This window comes from Mustela erminea, chromosome 1 (assembly GCF_009829155.1).
Source record: "Mustela erminea isolate mMusErm1 chromosome 1, mMusErm1.Pri, whole genome shotgun sequence".
NCBI classification, from domain to species: Eukaryota; Metazoa; Chordata; class Mammalia; order Carnivora; family Mustelidae; genus Mustela; species Mustela erminea.
This window is the reverse complement of record NC_045614.1, coordinates 32,407,782-32,422,649: the sequence shown is the minus strand read 5'-3', so window position 1 is coordinate 32,422,649 and position 14,868 is coordinate 32,407,782. Positions and strand designations below refer to the sequence as shown.

The following is a 14,868-nucleotide window of genomic DNA, read 5'->3' as shown; positions in this document are numbered from 1 at the left end:
CCAAATGCATTCACACAGTTGTATTTATTGAAAAATAAGACCAATTGTTTGTGAACTCCCCAAAGAACTTAACAATGCACTCACACCATTTTAATTTGATGTCTTTGTGCCAAAGGGAGAAAGCATTTGGGGAAATTTCCCACCGGCCTTGTGAACCCTGGGCCCGCTGTAAGACGATGTTAAAACTGAGACATAACCACCCAACCTCAAGAAAAAGGGAGCATTTGACGAGGTTGGAAGATGGTATTACTGGGAATTTGCTACTTGGTAGCAATGGGTGAAGCCAGGCTGGGTGGGGACTCTACCTCCCAAGATGGGAAGTGTGTTCAGTTGTCTTCCAGCAGATCAGAGAATGGATCCGTCTGAATGATATAGTCGCTATACTCTGGACCAGGGGTTGGCAAGCTGTGACCTGCAGGCCAAATCCAGCCCATGACCTTTTTTTTTTTCTTTCTTGGTAAATAAAGAATTTTGGAACACAGCCATGCTTAGTCATTTGCGTACTGCCTGTGGCTGCTTTCATGGCAAAGTTGAGCGATTGCAACAGAGAACATAAGACACACAAGGCTCAAATTGCTTTCCATCCGGCCTTTTACAGAAAAAGTTTGCTGGTCCCCTGCTCTAGAAAAGCGCTTCTCAAATGCTAGTGTGCCTAAGAATTATCCACAGGTTCTGATCCAATAGGTCTGAGAATCTGCATTTCTAGCAAGCTTCCAGGTGATGCCAATTCTGTGGTTCCCTCCAGTGTAGCAAGGTTCTAGAAACTCATTAGCTTCATGCGATGTTTTTCCTATTGGAGGCAGAATGCTTGGTGGTTAAGGGCATGGGGTTCCAGTCCCATTTTTAGCATTTGTTACCTTGTCATCCTAGTAAGATAGATACTGTCCCGACGCTTTGGATTGCTCTTCTATGAAACAGAGAGGTAGTCTTTACAAGGAGCTTAGCCGGGACCTGGTCTACAGTGTGGATTCCGTCCTTATTAGCAGCTGATACATGGGCATACCCTGAGACCTGACTCATTGCCCCACAAGGGTCAGGCACGATCCCTGCTGCGGCCTGCAGATCAGCCCTTGGAGTCACTTTACTGACAGGGGTCTATGTGATTTTTTTTGAGTCACTGGAGGATAGTTGTCTTTGTTTTTTTAAGGGAAGATTATGTTGAAATAGCTTTTGGTTTTAAAATTTAAATTCAAGTTATTGAAAAACCTAATTCTTCAAGTTTTGCATTCAGATCTTGCTATTCTCTATAACATTTGGTCCCCATCTATGAATTTAAATAATTAAATGCTTTACATTTTAAGATGTGTTCCTTAGTGCGAAATATTTGGCTTTTTTTTTTTTTTAAGTCCTCTGACTTAACCCCCTCCTTTCCCAAGAAAACGCCCTTTCCAAACTCCCCTTTTAATAATTTTCGCAATTCTCATAAATTAAACTTTTAACTATGGTGAACATTAAGTTGACTGAAGTCTCCTAAAACCGTGTGTAAATTTTGCAAGATTTTAGTTTAAAATTGTAAGTCTATGCCAATTACTCAATTAAACATTTTAAATTGGAATTACAAAAGCAACCTGGTTTTATGAATAGGGCAAATCCTCTTACATGGTAAAATGATTAAAGTACCAAATATATACAGATCCATAATAGAAGCTATATGAAGATTATCGGTTTGGTTCTTTTAAATGTTTCTCTGTGTCATTATAAATCTTAGCAGGGTGAAAAGATGCTTATCCACCAAGGAAACATTTGTCATCCTAAGCAATTTAGGGGATATCGTGTCAGCCAGCCACCTTGAAATTGCAGGATGATGGGAAATTTCAAGTGGGACATGGATCAGTTTCTTGTCTTTAATGCTTTGGGGAGATCCTGACCCCTGTTAATAATCCTTATGCCATTGACTTCATAAATTAATAAAGTGAATGGTCAAGTAATCTGTGACCTTTAAGAGCAAGTTAGAGGTTAAAAGGCATAGACCACTCTTCAAAGCTGCTCCAAGCTTACCACGTCGATGTTGCATTTCTCTGTCTCTGAAGGAGTGGGAATATCTTCCCAGCTAACTTGAGTAACTTTTGAACTTCTTGGAGAATGGTATCTTTTTAAAAACATCCTGTCAGGGCTATAACTTTTCCAGGTATTAGAAAGAAAACCTATTTAATTTTGGATCTCTTCACTGGCATACAGTGACAACTTCTAAGGTTATTCCCCTAGTTGGGTTGGCCCAGTAAACTCCTTTAATATCGAGAACAATGAGAATAATTAAATATTATTCATGTGGTATCTTTTGGCAGTTCAGTTATAGGGGAAAAATATTACACTTACGAGTGGTTAGAACTGTCTAATTTGTATAGTCCAACCTTTTCATTTTAAGGAAAAGAAAAGGCAGATGACCAAAGGAAGGTTCAAGTTCAGACTGAGCCAGAGAAGGCCTAAGATATGCCTAGCCATGCACCAGATAGATGAGATGGTTGAGTCTTGCTTGGGAGACCAATGCTATCCGTAGCTGCTCTCCTTCATAAGTAAATGTTTCATAGAAGCTTATCATCATTGGTATGAAAGCAGTGACTCCAGATGATTCATTTCTGCCTGCATTTCATTATTTGAAAATGTGAATAGCTCTTGGATTATATTACCATAGTTTATTTGAAAGGCATTCATTTGAGAGATAGTATTACACCTCCTTGGGCCATTTGATACATGGATGTATTGGGTACCTAATTTAGATGTTTCCACCAAAACAAACTTTTCTTGGATTGACTTGGACTTCAGGTACACCCTACAAGTTATTTTATTTTATTTTATGGTTGTTGAAAAAGTTTGCTTCATAGGTATATCATCTCATGAGCTATATCTTTGTAGAAACAGAGTGCTCTGATCCTGTTTGGCCCATCCATCGAAGGAGGGCCATTTTCAGCAACCTAAAGGTAAGCAGAGTTTTGTAGAATTCACACCCAGCCATCTCAAGCCTTCTCTACTATATATAGGTTTATTTTGTACTGGAGGGTAAAGGACACTTTTGGCCATTTATGCTTGGGGGGCCCTGAAGTTAAGCCTGTCAGTGCTGTTACAGGTATTAAATATGATCCTATTCCCTTGAAAGAAATTAAGAAATTAAACCTTTTCCTTCCCGCTCATGGTTGGGATTAAAACTGCTGTGGTTAAGCCAAATGTTCATCCACATTGGACAGTTCTGAGCAATGAAAGAGTCTTTCAAATGATACATGCAGAGTTGATAGCTATCCCAGTTACTACCCAAGTTGTAAATCTTTGTAGCATACCACATGCACACGGCTTTCTTCTTTTCTCAGGAACCCATCCCTCTTGCATTTGAATTGCTGTTGAGTGACACGCTCCCATCCGGAGCTCTTTCTTGGGCCCCACTGTCCTTGCTGCTGTTACTGTAACTGTTACTGAAGCACATGAGAGTCACATCAACCTTTAAGATGCTCATGAACACTCCTGATGGGGCCATTGCTGCCCAGGATGCAGCAACTATAGCCAGAATGTGCTATAGTCCTGGCAGCTTTGAGAAACTACTGAAGTGCCGTTGAAAAAAGAAGAGAGGTGATGTTTAGTGCATCTTGAAAAATGCCAACTCTCCATTTTGAACTGAGTTCAGAATTCAAGCTCCCAAGTTCGCATTTGATACTTGAAAAGCACAGTGCTGATGATTAGAATCTGATACTCCTTCTTGCATCCCAGACCAGGAAAGTTGTCGTCATTAGCTGGAGTCTCTGAAAATCCTACCTGATCTGCTTGCTCCTAGCTCTCTTCTCAATGCCAAGTGTGAGGATGTGATGCCAGTGAGTGCATCAGTGGCTCCCTGAAGTGTAGTCCTAGAGAACCTGTAGTCCTCTGAGTTCCCATATGGAGTTCAACTTCCTTAAGGGCAGTCACTATTTCCTAGCTCAGTTTCAGCTACCTGTTTAATCTCTGTTCATTCAATAAATATCTGTGTGCCTACTGTGCACCAGGCACCGAGTGTTTCTGGGATCACAGTCAAGGATAAACCTGGGTCCCACTACCTGGTGTTTCTAGATGCTAGAATGGAAGACCAACACGGAGCAGATAATCCTAGGATCAGTTAGTCACAGTTTGTGATGAGTGCAGACCACTATATTGCATATGCTAGGAGGCCATTCACCCAGAGGCCATATGATTAAGAATTGTTGATGATAATTGGACAGGAACATCCAGAGTCCACTTAGTTGAACTTAGGTTGCCTTGAGGGGTTGGGTAATGTGTTTTTAAAACAGTTTCTTATATGTCTGTTATTTATGCCAAAGTCCATTATCTTGAAAGCTTTAAAATTAGGATTTGAATACTATAAGCAAACAAACAGAAAAGCTGGGTTACATAGTCTTGCCTCACTATGTATATGTCGAGAGGCTATGAATTTTCTCAGTTCCTTTTTGTTATCATCACAAAATTAATATACGTGTGGCATTATCATGTGGACACATTAATATGCCTGTGCTGTGAGCTCCATTTTATTCCCCTCCAGTTGCTATAAACATTTATTCCCTGTCAGTGATTTTTCTAAAAAAAAATATTTTTTTTACCCCCTATCTTCTCATGGGCTCTATGAAAATGTGAAGTTTTGGTCAAACAATTCCGCAGTGACGGGTAAAGCTAGGTTTGAATCCAAGAAAGGCTTATAGAAATCACCCTGGTAGAGCCGAGTAATGATGAGTAAGATGCACGGTGGCAGTCACAAACAGGAGAGACTTGCCCGATTTTATTTTTTACAAGCCTAATTCCAGTCCGACGCAGTAAGAATAGATCTTTCTCATCATAGGAAATGACAGACACATCAGCCATCGGAAGCACCAGAGACTAAGTGATTTCTGGTATACTTTTCATCAATTGATACTAAAATTTTATCAGTCCATTTCACTCTGTCTGTTAATACGTGGATGGCAGGAATGTCTCGTGAGGGTTCCTGGCAATTGTGGAAGCCCGAGCCACTATGCAATGCGGAACTCTTCCCTCTTATTCAAACACAGAGATGTCATTCAGATGCAAAAATAGCCAAGTTGCCCGCATGCAGATTAGTATTCCACAATGAAGAGACAGGGGAGTGGGGTAGGGGGGTGGGGGTCCCGTCTGTCTGTCCGCTGGTACCAACTCGTTATGTGCCAACCCACACGTTCTCTCCAGGCGGAGCCCCTCCCCCACTTCTGGCCAACACTCGAGTTCGAGAAGTGTTTCCAGATGTGTTCAGGGGCTGACTTCTTAAGTGATGAGAGTGGGTTCTTTGGATCCTTGGCCAGCTGAGATTTCTGGGCTGTGCCCCAGACTGTGTCTGGTGCCCGAGGCCATGCACTCTTACTGTCCATGCTTGTCCTTCCATAAATGCCCTGTTATCTCCATAATGGGGTATACTGAAATGCCACCTTGGAGCAGTTCAGATACTTGCCAAGCCAGAAGAATTTGGCAGCAGAATGCTGTGCTGTTTCCATAAAAGGCTGTTGGTCCTTCCTTGTTATAAATGAATGGTGCCAGTTCCTGCCAGGTGTGCAGCCAGCTCCTGGAAGAATGTTGGGTGGTTGGGTGGGTTGTTAATACTTTCAAGCAGCAGGATACCTAAGGGGAAGGAAGGCATGTGGAATGAAGTCAGAGAAGGTAGGAGCTCCTGTGGGTGGGAGGCCATGGTGGAAACAGAGAGATCCCAAGTGTCCCCCTGCCTCCAGTTGACTGCTGCCTTGGGAAAATGGAGATCCCACTTGGTCTGATGCCAGTTTCTTAGAAGAAGCTGGAAATCCTGCTTTTTTATGTAAAATCTCCAGATTTTTATAACTGCTAACTAAAGGAGACTTTTTAGAACACCGTAGGAGCCAGGGACAACACATTTGTTGGCCAGGGGCCCTTCCGTGCAAAGGGTCTGGCTACTCCAAGTGTGGTCCCTGGACCAGCAGCCTCAGCATCTCCTGGGAACTGATTAGAAATTCAGAATCGCAGCTCCACTCCAGACCTACTAAGTGAGAATGTAGTCTTTGAACAACATTTGATCCCAGGTAATTCAGATACACATTAAAATTGGAGAATACTGTGCTGGTGACTTGATTCAGGTCAGCACTTCCTCAGACAGCTATCTAATCATGGGCTAGAAATTAAATATTCTAAAAAGATTTCTGTTTTAAAAGCCCAAAAGAAACCTCATTCTTGAGATATGAACTTGAATATAACTTGTCTGGGAAGGCTTCCTCCCTAAAACTAGGTTAGATGTCCTTGCTCTCCATGCCACTATGTTCTTACATCTGCCTTTTGACCTGAGGACCCCATGAGGGCAGGGGTCATGTCTGGTTCCCTTTATACTTCCAGGACTTCTCGTAGTGCCTGGCACAGAAGGATGCTTGATGAGCAAATGCAGTGAATTCTCATGATCTCAGCCCAGTTATTGAACATTTGCATGGTAACTTACTTACCACTTGAAAGTTCTAATTAGATTTGTTCAAGGAGGGACCTCAACAGTGGCACATACTTTTTCGTACCTGCAGTATTCTTGTCCACTCCTTTGGGGTGTATCTTCTGTCTCATTGTACCTCTTACTGCCGCCTATATTCCTAGGATCCGTCCCCTGACCCGCCATACAGTAGCTGTTCCATAAGGGTGTCCTGAATGGATGAACTAGGAAAAGTGAAGGGTTCAGTACTGGTTCCTGTGTTAATGCTCATCTTACTATCATCCCTTAATTATGCCCAGATTATAGACTCATGGACTTAAAGACATTATGGACATTATGGACTTAAAGAAAGAACTAGATATATATAGTTCACTGTTCACTGTTGTGAATTAAGTGGGGTTTTTGTGCTCTAAAAGATGTAGAGTATATTGCACTATGGAAAAAATGGAGCTGTGTCTTCATGTTTATCTTGTCCAGATAGAATGGGCAGGAGCATTTCCCTTTCCCCGTCTCAGTAGGTTGCCCTTACGAAACCTGAAGTGAATTTTAACTATCCTGATCTCATATGCTTTATCCACACGTTGTCTAGAATAACATATCGTGAAGAAGAAAGAAAACAAGCCAAAGCATCCACAAAGATAACATTTACTTATGTTAGTGTTCACTTCTTCTATATTCCCTACAAGGCGCAAAAACCTTTGATCCAAACAAAAATATTTTAGGTTGGATTCCAAAAAAAATCAAATTCAGACATTTTTGGATGTAATGGAAAGTGAATTGCTTTGCTATGGTTCTCTTTCTTGATAGAAATTGACTTCCCATTGTTCCTATCTACTTGCACTACCGACTGACACTCTTAACTTCTAAAGGAATTCATTCCATTCAGTGACACGCTCTTACTCTACATTGGGATGGCCTCTCATTTTGGTACTTGTGCATTTACTGTTCTTGTTTGTTTTTTTTTGTTTTGGGGGGTGGTCATATGTACAGATGTGTGTCTGTGATCTTTGTGGCTTGTTTTAGAATTCCTGGACTCTGATCTGGCATGGCCATGCTGAGAATATGACTTTAATTCCCAAAGGTGTAGTAATGCCTTTCAGATAAGAATCCTATTTTAGACCAAAAAACTAGAAAATTGGCTTCCTATGTATGTGTCATAGAAGCTAACCTTTCTGTTGATTGTGTAAAGTGAAGGAATAATTGTCACTTTGAGAATTAAAGTACAATTAATGTTGTAGAAACTTGATTTCATGAACTGAGACTTCTATAAAATTTCTTTGAATGACAAGCCTGTTAAAAATATGCTCCTAGTTTATAATCAACTGATTTTTTTCTTTTTTTCAATTTTAAAGAACAATAATCTGGTAAGCCTTTAATAACCATGTTTGCATAATTAAAGGAAAAGTATAAATGGATACACATTAAATTATTAACAGTTTGTCACATTAACAAGGTGGAGTTGGAAGTGAGGTAGAGACTCACATTTTATTTTATGTTTAAAAAGTTTGTATTGCTTTTGTGATTTAATTGACTTGAAATGAAATGTATGAAGAATTAAGGAAGTACATGACCTAAAAAATTAAATTAACATATTCTGATGGGACCTTCTTATTTACTTTGTATTTTCAAATTCATTCTAAAAGCTCCATGGTAGGGGCGCCTGGGGGGCTCAGTGGGTTGAAGCATCTGCCTTCCGCTCAGGTTATGATCCCACTGGGGTCCTGGGTAGGGCTCTCTGCTCAGCGGGGAGCCTGCTCCCCCCACTTCTCTCTGGTTGCCTCTCTGCCTACCTGTGAGCTCTGCCTGTCAAATAAGTGAATAAAATCTTTAAATAAATAAATAAATAAATACTCCATGGTACCAGTCAGATTTAAAAATTTTTGAGTATATTCGACAGTGGTTTTAAGTGTATATCAAGTTATATTGTATCGATCAGAATTTTGGAATAGAATTTGATGCATGGGTGACTGCGGGTTCTTTTTAATTGCTTTCTGTATCCAAAATGTATTCTTTTGGAACAATAGTGTTCTGTGATCTTGATTGTTGACATAATTATTTACCTTAGATAATGCTTTCCATAATGTATAGAAAAAAACTTCTGTAGGAGAAAAATGAGAAGATTTGGAAGTTAGTACTATGTAGTTTTGGAACAAGTATTTGGAACCAGACTGACTGGTTTCAAAGTCAGACTCCATCACATTCTAGCTGTGTGATCTTGGGCTAGTAACCAGATCTCTCTGTGCTTTCATTTTTGCAACTCTGAAGTCAAGAATAGTTCTGCCCCCAAAAAGTTGTTATAGAGAGTAAATGAGTTTACTTATGTAAAGCACTTTGAAGACTGCCTGGTGTAATATAAACATTGTATCAGTTAGCTCATGCTGCATATCAAATCATCCCCACATTTAGTAGCTTAAAATAACACCCATTTATTATCTCTCATGATTCAGGTTGGTGGGGTGGTTCTTCTGGTCTGGTCTGGTCTGGGTCACTTTGGCTGGGGCTGGACTGCTTACTGAATGGCCTCTGGTCCATGTTTAATGTGATAGTCCCTGGGACAACAGCAGCTCTGCTTGCTCACAGAATTCCCAACAGCAGCAAAAGGGCAAAGGCACAATTTCTTTCCAAGCTTTTCCCTCTGCTACACTCGCTAATATCACATTGGTCAAAGCAAGTCACGTAGCCAAGCCCATACTCGTAATGGGAGAGACTCAAGAGCATGAGTACAGGTAGGGAAATTATTCAGACAATTTTTATAGACAGTCAGCTTCAAGCACTATATAAGTATTAGCTGCTGCTTATTACTATTATTACTATTATTATTATTATTACTACTAATATTAACTCTCGAAACATAAAGCTACTAAAAGTAAAGACATACTCCAGCAAAGCTCTTGAGTATGTCTTCAGTAAGTCATTAGCATTTGCCATTTCCAGATATTGTGGGAGCCTCAAAAATTAATACTTGCAACAAGAGAGTTCTTAAGAGGAGCTTATTCTGCAGGGCTGAAATTATTATTTTTGTTACAAACTGTAGCTGTCCCTACTGGTCTCCCTGGGAGCATTTTGCAGGTTATAAAATACAGCTATTACTATGGTAATCATATTGCAAGTATAAAATGGCTTTGACCTACTTGTTAAAATGCAGTGTGTATTAAAATAAAGACTGTGAGCTTAAAGCTAAATGAACTCAGAATAAAAACAGAATGGCAAGTCCAAAGTGCTCGAGAGATCTTCAAACGAGGGAAAGGCATTTGATGAAGAGGATGTATTTTTCCTCATTCTTTTCATTTTCCCCTCGTTGTGATGACCTCCGGGAAATGACACTCAATTCTGAAAAAGCATATCTGTCCTCTAACTTACAGGCCAATTTTTTTTTAATAATAAGAGCTACCATTTGCTTACTTCACACCAGCCATGTGCTGGCTCTTCGGATGATACACTCTTCTGCTTTCTCTTCATGACATCTCTCCAAAGCAGGAGCCATTATTCTCTTTTTATAAATGAAGAACCTGAGTCTTGGAGAAGAAAAGACTTAGCCCAAAAGCATGGGAATTCCTGCCTTCAGAGGCTTGGACCTAAAACTCAAAAGAAGTCGGTTATAATTGTACCAGTCAATTTGTACATTGACGTATGCGTTTATTCAGGAAGTTCTGGTTATGCACCAGACGACATGCTGATTGCTGTGTTAGTCCACAGACGGGCCACTTGTGAGGGGTTCGGAGGTCAAGGGAGTTTCCCGGATGTCCAAAATGCATCCTGGGGCATGTGTAGGATGTGTTGCTCAGGAGAAAGGGCTGAACTGTGTTTCAGGTCCCAGGAGTAGGAGGAGCAAGAAACCAGAGCGCAGGCAAACTGGTCAGTGTAGCTGCACTCGGGAGGCCATTTTGATAGCGTTGCATCGTCAGGGTCGCATCCTAGAGGTCTTTGTGAGTCCAGTTCCTTTACCTGAGGGCAGGGGGGAGGCCGCTAAGAAATGTTCTGACCAGGAATGTCATGAGCAGATGGTTTGTTTAAAAAGATCATTCCAGCCATGGCTTATAAGATGGGGTTGGGTGGGAGAGGCGGGAGTTCTGGCCATGAGTCAGACTGGCAGCAGGGGGAAATAGGGAAGAGAGTAGAGTGGAGGGGCCTTTGGAAGCTGTTTGGATGGAGATGGAGGTGGGGGAGAGTTACAGGATGACATCTGCTGTCTGACTGATGGGTCTGGGTGGAGGGTTCCACTGAAGAAGAAGACTTGGAAGAGGGTGATATGTCTTTGGTGGACTTGGTGATTTTGTAAAATGCTTGTGGGACTTCCTGGCGGAGGTGCCCAGAAAGTGGGGAGGACTCACAGGTCTGATCCTTACAAGAGCTCTCAGGGCTGGAAAGGAGATCTGAGGTCCTGGGCACCCTCTATGTTTGCATCTGCTCATCTTTCTCCTCCTTTGACTTACTTTGCCCCATTAATACTTCTCCTCTTACTTGCTTATTGTCTTTCTCCACCACAATAGAGTATAAGCTCCATGAGGGCAGGGAATGTACGTGTTTTGTTCACTGCCACATTTCCCACACCCGGCACAGTGCCCGGCAGCAAATGAGTCAGCCAGCCGACAGAGGGTGACAGACGTTGTGACAGAGAAGGGGAGTTCATCATCTCTCCTTCAGGGAGTATAGAAAAGAGCCCAGGATAGAACCTTGAAAAGGACTCCAGTAAAAGGCAGGACCGAGAAAGAGGAACTTTCTAACAAAATGCTTCCTCTCTTTGCTCTGAATGGGCAAACATGGAGAACTTCCAAGTATCCCAAAAGAGTGGTTCTTGGGGACAGGTCGGTGTCTGGAAACAGCAGGATAGAGCTGAGTAGGTGATGTGCTTCACTTTTTTTGTTCTTGTTTTCTTTTTCCTTGCCCATGTTTTAAAAAAAAAAAAAATCAGCTAAATGCAAGCATGGCTCTAGGTGAGGAGTGGGAAGCCTCAGTAGAGTCAATCCAACAAGAGGCAGATTGACTTTATCTTGCAGGCCAGTTGGGCTCATTTGGTAGGTGCTTCCTTCCTAAGAGAGTTATATTGAGGAAGATTCTGGAAAGAGCTGGAAGGACCATTGTGGTCATTTGGTGGTATTCACTGAGGAGCCTGTCCTTGGCAACATAGCTGACATTCACCACATTCATCTAGAGAATCTTTTACTATGAGTAATAATTTTCCAGAAATACGTCCATTCTATATCTCAGTCTGCATTTCCCAGTAAATGAATCCTGCCTCCCTCAGTCCCTGGTACTCTGCTTGGTGGCTTGTGGATCTCTAGTCTCATTAGCATAGCTCACTGAGTTGAATGAGGCCAGAGTGAAGCTTGACTTTTAATAGCCTGATCCTTTTGATGCCACCCTGGAAAGCTGTACTCAGTAGCTTGTAAGTTCAGGTGCTGAGTTTTGTCCATAATTATTTGTTCTTTAGCATAGAGAGTTTTCAGAACTAATATGTCCCAATTTAACTTATTTCAATTAATAGTTTCTCTTAATTATTCTTTCCTACTTGTGCTAATCATCATCCCAGATAAAAGCGAATCCTTGAAATTTTCTTATTGCCCCTCTAGAGGAGGGTAGAATACTCGATGGGCAGTGCTAATGGCTGGCTTCCTTTTGGAAACCTCCCCAGTTGGGTCTTCTAACTAGGAGAGTAAACTTCAAGGCCAATAACCCAGAAACCTTAAGCTTTAACATCTGGAGACAGCAGCAGCAAGAAAGTTTGAAATACAAGGAGCATTGAGACTTTCTGGCTGGCAACTCATAGTAACTGATCAGTCACTTGACCCTGAGAAGTTAAGTGACCCGTGAGAGGTCACCATAACTTGAGAGTCATTGTCACCCACGAGAGTGAGCTCATATAATTATTGAAATATAAATGGTTCTTTCGAATGCCAGTATGTTGCTCCAAGTTAGTTCAATCATAATGGGAATTTTGGCAATAGCATGCAATACCTCTTCTCCCTTCATGTCCGGGCGGAGGGTGAGGACCCATGGTCATCAATCAGTAACGATTTACTAAGGGCCTATAGTGAGGTCACCTCTGTTGTGGACATTATGCAAAAACTCAAAAGAGCCTTGAGTAGACGACCAGTATCTCTCCCCCTGCTTTTTGCATGGGGGAGTAGAGGAGAGTAGTAAGCAAATGAAAAAGCAAGCAAGCATTCAGGACATGCAGCGGAGGACAGGATGGTAGTTGATCGACCTGAGATACCTCTGTGTCGGGGCAGCAGGACCAACATGAGAAAACTTGAAATGGCCCAGCCTGCTCTTGGTACTTTGTGGTACTTTGTGGGGAGAGGCTTCACAGAGGAGGAAGATTTTCACAGGACCTTGGAGAATTGAGGGATCTGAGACGTATTCATTTTCTGTTGCTGCGTAACAGACAAACACTTATTTAGTAGTTTCAAACACCATCTATGTCTCGTCTCGCAGTTCCACAGGTTAGAAGTTCAGGAGTAGCATGCCTGACTTCTCTGCTCAGGTTCTCAAAAAGCTAAAGTCAAGGTTTTGCCGTCTGTGTCCTCATCTGCTCCTCTTCCGAGCTCATGTACATCATTGGCAGATTCAGTTCCTTGTGCTGGGTAAAGGACTGAGCTCCCTGTTTGCCTGCTAGCTGTCAAGGAGGGCCCACTCTCAGCTCTTAGAGGGGAACTGCTGGGTCCTGGCTCCAGGGCCTTCCATCTGCAGAGCCAGTGACTGACAACCTCCCTCACATCAGGGGTCCATCACTCTTTGTGTCTCCAGGAAGATCCTAGTCTTTTTTAAGGGCTCCTAAGATTAGGTCAGGCTCACTGAGGATAATCTCCTTATTTTAAGGTCAACTGATTTGGGACCTCAATTACTGCAGAAAAGTCCCTTCCCAGCAGCTCCTAGGATGGAGTCTGGTTGGAAAACTAGGGGAGTGCGTGTGTACCCCCAGGCCAGGAATCTTGGGGGCCATCTCTGAATTCTGCTTACCACATGATAGAAGGCATGAAATGTCCAAGTTGGTAACCAAATTACCAGAATAATGGCTGGTGTGTGGATCGGATTGCATGCATAGCCTGGAGCTGGGAAGGAGGCCCTTTTAAAAGAAATGAGCTTCCCAGGGGCAGATGGTGACTTAACTGGAGGGGTCTGACCAACTGATTGCACCATCTAGAACCTGACTACCTCTCTGTGTTGTTTCAGTCTACAAGCAAGCTCTTCTTTCTCTCTCCCTCTTTCTCATGTACATACACGCTTCCCCATTTGTCTACATTCTCAGTGGGATGAGCTGCTCAGAAACACGTGGCCATATCTGGAGATGCTTTGGGTCATCACAGCTAGAGAGGATACTCCTGGCATGTGGCGGGTGGAAGCCGGAGATGTTGCTAAACATCCTGCATGCACAGAGTAGCTCCCGCAACAAAGAATTATCTGGCCCCCAGTATCACCAGTGCCAAGGTTGATTTGCTCTATGAACTGACTCTCCCATCTGCCCCTCCAGGGTCTCTGTCTAGCTTTTTGAATGTTGATCTTCTGTTGTATCTGCCTGGCTATGCTTCTCCACTTTTCCACCCCAAGAGTTCCTACTCATTCTTCAGGACTTGCTGCCAACATCACCTTCTTGCGCTGGTTGGTCCATGTGACTTGCTGTGCAGCGTTTCTCCATACCTGGGATACGCTACTCACTCGGGCCTTTGTTGGGTGTATGTATGTGTGACAGATCTGTCTCTCTCCCACCAGACTGTGGGTTCCTTTTGAGTGTCGTCTGAGTCTTTTTTTGTATCTGTGTCCCCAGAGCTTATTACCATAATGCCTGCATATAGTAGTCAGTAAGTGTAAGGTAGACAGGCAGATGGATAAGTGCATGAAAAGTTCATAGAAGTAAACTACTTCGCTCAGTTTCCGCTCTGCCTCTCTTCCGAATGTCTCTGGTGACTAGCATCTGCGTATTAGCCAGTGGTCGGTACACGTGAGCAGGTACGTCTCAAGGATCTGGAAGTGGAACTGCATGGGTTTGAATCCCATTCCTGCCACTTACAAGCTGTGTTACTAGAGACAGTTAACTCAACTGCTGTGCCTCCTCATCCTAATCCCTATTTCCAAGGGCTGTTGCAAGGATTTAATGAGTTTATAAAAGGACAGAGTGGGAGGAAATGGAGAGGGGTTGGTCATCTGCGTAATGCTTCTTTGTTTTCCAAATCTGTTTGCCAGAATAATGGGCTTCCCCACCCCCACCCCAACCATCAAAAAAAATCTGGATACAGGTCAGCATGACTGAAAGTGACATATACCTCCAAAGGAATATTCCTAAAAATACAGGGGGAAATTTTCTCCACAGCCACCCTATTTTGGGTGGTTGGGGTGTCGAGGAGTTTGAAACCATATCCTCTGAGGACCAGTTAATGGAAGTAAGACGACAGAAGAGAAAGCTAGGGTTTTTGAAGGATGTTGAGTGGGAGAGTTGGCTGTGCTGGTTCTGTGTGCTCCATATTGCTAGT

General features: G+C 42.5%; 1 protein-coding gene across 2 annotated transcripts in view; it reads left to right on the top strand.

Moving 5' to 3' along the window:
* PRICKLE2 (prickle planar cell polarity protein 2) overlaps nucleotides 1–14,868 on the top strand; it is a 320,192-nt gene that overhangs the window by 139,503 nt on the left and 165,821 nt on the right. Inside the window, exon 2 of one of the 2 annotated variants that reach the window (XM_032324418.1) lies at nucleotides 2,854–2,918. The exons of the other annotated variant lie outside the window; for it this stretch is intronic. The gene's annotated coding sequence lies outside the window, so the exon portion shown is untranslated. The remainder of the gene's footprint in view (nucleotides 1–2,853; nucleotides 2,919–14,868) is intronic. 2 annotated transcript variants of the gene reach the window in all.